At 37.5% G+C, this 6,067-nt stretch overlaps 1 pseudogene; it reads right to left on the bottom strand.

The window, feature by feature from the left end:
- Nucleotides 1–442: 442 nt before the first annotated feature.
- LOC145390221 (5S ribosomal RNA) lies at nt 443–571 on the bottom strand (annotated as a pseudogene).
- Between the last annotated feature and the right edge of the window lie 5,496 nt (nt 572–6,067).

Here is a 6,067-nt window from a genome sequence, read left to right as displayed (position 1 = left end):
TTTGACCACCATTAAAGACGAACCACATCACAAACATCAAGAAAAACATAATAAATTATTATATTGCTAATAATAATATAAAAGTAAGACAGCATTCAATGTAAGAGGACATTATTAGAAATCCCCTGTAACCTGTATGATAAAAAAAAAAAAAAAAATGAACCTGTAACCTGAATTAAAGAAAAAAATACACTGCCATGAGTACCAGTAACTTCACAAACACAATGGCAATAATAATAATAGTAATAATGGTTAAAAAATAATATAATAATAATGGTTAAAAAATAATATAATAATAATGGTTAAAAAAATAATATAATAATTCATTCATTCATTAAGCCAGACGCCATGTATCCCAGACAGGGGTGGCCAAGGGCTTAGAGTTAATTGTTTTACAGGGAGGGGCAATTTAATCCTCCACCAACCCCATTTGACGTAGGGATGCCAACAGCATCTGGTGTTCCCAGGAAATGGTCACCCATCCAAGTACTAACCAGACCCAACGTTGCTTAACTTTCGCTGGATCGAATCGGGAAGCGGTGTACTCTCAACGTGGTACATGGCCGTTGGCAATATAATAATAATAATAATAATAATGAGAAAGCAGCAAGTTACTATGCACCACAGCTGCTGGTGGGGAGTAGTGTCAGGTGTCAGCTTATTGGCTAAGCTGCAGTGCAAACCTGACCATCTGATTGGCTAGCTTCAAGGGGGGTAAGGAAAGGGGCTGGGATATTGCCTTTGTAATGCTCTCACATTCATGCTTCAGCACCACGGGGAGTCGACATAAGGAACATAGGAAAGGCTGAACTCATAGTGAAAAGCGACCTCATACAGCTGGCAGTGAAATTCCTGGACCCAGTTGTCCGCCTTGAGCACTAGTGTGGAACCAGACTGTTTTTTTTGCTGCGTGGCACGACGGCGCAACATTAACGTCTACTTAACCAGGATTTTGACGCCTTTGTAGGTTGTTTTCTGAACACTTTTTTACTTTCTAACTTATAGAGTGATGGTTTAGCTACTTGTTGGTGCATGCAGGTGCTTGGCGGCCATTTTGGTGCTAACCCGGTAATGAACTCAGCACCTCAAATCATCCCACCACACATCAAAACACGCGCTCTTCCGACGATCTGTTGTGTACCAACCTATGCAAGATAATACTGAATATGGAGATTTGCCTTCATATCGATATATACATGTCAATAATATTTTGTCACTTCTGTTATTACTACCAGCATAAATAGGAAGATGCAGGCAAAGAAGAAAATGGATAGACACAGGGATGAAGAAAGCATTCGGGAGAATAAGGAGATGAGGAACATAGCCAAGAAAGAGGTTGCTAAGGCAAAAGAAAAAGCATACCAGAAGCTGTGTACAAGAAGGTGAGTAGTAGAGAAGGGGAAGAAGACCTGTACTGATTAGTTGGAGGCAGAAAGACAGAGCTGGGCGGGATGTGCAGCATGTTAGAATGATAATGGATGCAGATGGCAATGTACTGACAAGTGAGGAGAGTGTACTAAGAAGGTGGAAGGAGTATTTCTGGAGGAGTTGATGAATATAGAAAATATGAAAGAGGGAAGGCTGGAAGAGTTGGAGTGCGATAGGAAGCGAGTCAGGAAGTGCTAAGAGATCAGCAGAGAGGAATTGAGGAATGCCATGAAGAGGGATGAAGGATGGCAAGGCAGTGGGCTCAGATGGTATACCAATGGAGAAGCATGGAGGAGCTTAGGAGAGATGGCTGTGATGTGGTTTACCAGATTGTTTTAAAAAATCCTGGAGGGTGAGAGGTTGCCAGAGGAGTGGAGAAAAAAATATTCTAGTTCTGATTTTCAAGAACAAGGGTGATGTGCAGTGCTGCAGCAACTGCAGAGGTATAAAGCTGATCAGCCATGCCATGAAGATATGGGAACGAGTGGTGGAAGCTAGGCTGCGTAGAGGAAGTGAGGATCTGTGAGGAGCAATTTGGTTTCATGCCAGGGAGAAGCATTTATATATATATATATATATATATATATATATATATATATATATATATATATATATATATATATATATATATATATATATATATATATTCTGTGTTTGTACGTGTGTGTGTGTGTGTGTGTGTGTGTGTGTGTGTGTGTGTGTGTGTGTGTGTGTGTGTGTGTGTGTGTCCTCCCAAGGCAACAGAAAGGCAACTATAACTCTTTCTGGACTTTGTCTGAGGAATAATAGACAATATTTCCTTTTATGACTACAGCTTATGCAAACGTTACCAAAGTTAAGTGCAAAAAAACTTGTCAGAAATATAGTGAAAATTTAATATCTTTAAATTCTGTGACAAAAACAGTCCTCATTAAAAGTTAGAGATGTTCCAGTAATATCTTAAAATATTTCCCTCTATACTTACTATAAATCTGTATGAGTATGACAAACCTGCAGTCCATATAACAATGAAATTCTTGAGAGGGAGGCAATTTTTCTTTTTTTTTACCGTGAAATTGACAGGAAAAAAAATGTTTCATAACCAGGATTTACTGATACACTCTCTTTCTATGCGAGACTGTTCTTAATCTAAATCACCCCCCTGGGCATTGCTGGTAGGCTGCTACTGTTGTTCATGGAAGTGTTCGCTAACTACTCATGGATCAACTGGAAAACTATGAATTCAACTTACAATTTGCAGCTTAAACCTTTGTCCGGGTACAGCTAGCAGTGCCATACAACAGGGGACTTGGATGTAAAGCTGATTGTTGCTGGTCACGTTCGTGGGGGAAGGTTGCTGTAATATGATCTCTCGTGCAGATGATATAGGCATTATTCTATGCCTCTGTCACTCATCGGCGTATCATGTCATAAAAAATAAGTTAGTTTGATTTTCTTGACCAGTTTCTTTTTCGTATAATATGCGAATTGTAATAGAGAGATGACTGGAACTGTGTGTTGACTTCATAGTTCTGTATGTTGTTCAAAAGGGAAGAAATGAGCTTATATACTGGCCTTATTTCTGTTATGAAAAGATGGAGGTGCTGTCGAGGGACGCCTTCACGTGGGTGACACTGTTATGAGTCCATATTATATTTACAAATCATAATAGATAGATAGATAGACAGCTCTATGCGAGCATGGGAATGGGAAATGATCTTGCAAGTTAAACTGAGGGAAAAGCTGGATGACAGATTAGGAAGTAGCAATATCAGGAGATGATGCAGGTAGTTTGTCAGCGCACATACCAGGAGAATAAAGCCCTAGTGACATACACACATACTCACACACAGGTTTCTGGAACTTTCCAACCACAGTGTAACACACGTGACACGACCCCTGTTTCACCAGAATTTAGGAAAGAGAGCTCAGAAGGAGACAGGCCATAGAACAGGCAGATAGTAGGTTGAAGGAGCCTAACAACATGGCGAGAGAGAGAGAGAGAGAGAGAGAGAGAGAGAGAGAGAGAGAGAGCGAGACAAGGAGGTAGCTAGCTTTGGGACTCTACTTTCTACTTCAGTACTCATGTGAGAGAGACTTTGTTAATATTTCCAAAACAAATAAAAATAGTCCCATATACTATTCTTTACCTTCTCCTGTCATTGCATGACAAAAGGGGAATCCAAGATTATCTACTTACAAACAACTCAGTTATAACAACCGCTCGTCTACAAGTTCAATATATATATAACTTCTCTACAAGTAACTACAAAGTCCTTTTTGTGACATTTGGTGGTCAGTGAATTCTCTACAAAAGCAGGAGACACTCTACAAGATTAGCTTCAGTTCTACAATGAATCTCCTACAAAATACAAGCCCACGAGTGTACAATTGATTCTTCATTATGAAGAGTGAAAACAAAACAAAAAAATACCTCTCACAAACCAACAACTCACAACCAGCTCCTGAAAGAATTCTCTTCCTCCAACCCTCCTCTATCTCCACGATCATCGTGCTGATTTAGCAGTGATCACACAACGTCTTGCCAGTAGTTTAACAATATATTGATACAAACAATCGTGCAATTTTCTATGACGAACCAACGAACTACAACCATCTACAATCAACTACAAGTAACAACTCCACGAAGTCGTCTGTATAATCTGCACGCACCTACAAGTAATGACAGTCTTCATCCTACAACGAGTAAATCCACAAGAAAAAAGGACCGAGAATATAGTCAAGAAAGAAAAAACAAAACAAACGAATGAAGAGTGAGATACGACTCACAACTCACAACCACCAAGACCTCACCCTCCTCTCTCTGCTACATCCAATTCAACCTCCACCGCTGATTTGTGGAGTGAAGAGGTCAAGACGACGAAGCAAATACCAAGCCCATATTCACAACTCATCTTACTCACCTCCATCTTCACTCAAGTTACTTCATCGCTACTCGTTTACTCACCACAGCTGCCAGTGTGGGAAGTCGACGTCACCATACGTGTGCTGAGACGACGACAAGCCGTGTGTCTGATACCCCACAACACGTGTCAATCAACCCGTGATGAACAACGCTATCACCACGTGCAACACCCACACTCACACCATTTCCACCACGGTAAAAATTAGTGAGTTACATAGTTACTTCATTCATACGATACACAGTGATAGACAACACATTTTGCACAAAAACATATAAAACGTGCTGTATAGTTACAACTTTCTAAATTCATATATCTACTTCAGTTATCATCATAATTCAATCATTAAATACTTGTACCAACAATAAATATTCTACACTGTATATATTCATTCATTTATTATAGCATTTATTCACTACCAACGAGTGTTACCACTTATACCTACATAAAATACGTGTTTCATACATACAGCTATACATTATTATATCTACAAAGTGATAAAGAAAATATACCATCACAGTTACTCAGTGAGCGATTAAAAGAACTGTATTAAACATTTATTAATTAAAGCTACCTTGTGGAAACAGATAAATTAAGTTACAAGGAAGACCAGAAAAAAAAAAAATGGCCAACACAAATGACCTTAGCAAGAATGAACATCTTCCACACAGTCGTGATGACAAAGATTTCCACACAGTGCTGACACATATATTGCCCACGATAGGTACAAGTGATGAACAGGTCAGTGTATATAGTTAATACTGTATATAGTATATATATATTTTTTATATAAAATAACAAAATATTGGACTATATAATATCATTTTCAGTAATATCTGTGCAATATAAACTAAACCTTAAAAAAAGGATCCCATGGGAACTAGCCAGCAATTGTGCAACATCGAACAACACCGAAAAAGCGTAGACAAACGAAGAAAAACAAACTATAGAAAATCAATACATACAAAAAAAAAAAAAAAACGAAAAAAAATACAGTAAGATCACATAACAAACAAATGGAAATAAGCGAAGTAAGTGTTACTACAAATCCCAAAAAATACCACATAAACTTCTATAAGTGAAACAAAAAAAGCAAATTGTTGTCTCCACGAGGGCAATTGGCATGGCACATCATATCATCGACCTCAGCATGACCTGTTTCAATGTCTGGACTGAAATTATTATAGTATGTTACTACAAACGATAAGTAACAATTATGTAACGACAAACGATTCCATTATGTTACACTTGCTACAATTATGTAACCACAAAACGATTTGTAACAATTATGTAACTACAAACGGTGCATTATGTTACACATACAATTATGTAACTACAAACAATATGTAACAATTATGTAACAGTTGCATTAACAAGATGTAACTTTGATGTAACTTTAACTATAATGAATGTAACTACACACAATATGTAACAATTATGTAACAGTTGCATTAACAAGATGTAACTTTTATGTAACTTTAACCACAATTATGTAGCTACAAACAATATGTAACAATTATGTAACAGTTGCATTAACAAGATGTAACTTTTATGTAACTTTAACTACAGTTATGTAACTACAAACAATATGTAACAATTATGTAACTGTTGCATTAACAAGATGTAACACATGTAACCTTAACTACAATTATAAGGCCCACACAATTATGTAACAGTTGCATTAACAAAAATGTAACTACAATTATAAGGCCAACACAATTATGCATTACCACAAT

The sequence above is a fragment of the Coenobita brevimanus genome, unplaced genomic scaffold (genome assembly GCF_032717465.1).
Source record: "Coenobita brevimanus isolate Jiangsu-jjx unplaced genomic scaffold, ASM3271746v2 jjx.HiC_scaffold_3640, whole genome shotgun sequence".
Classification (NCBI taxonomy): Eukaryota; Metazoa; Arthropoda; class Malacostraca; order Decapoda; family Coenobitidae; genus Coenobita; species Coenobita brevimanus.
This window is presented reverse-complemented; position numbering and strand designations above follow the sequence as displayed.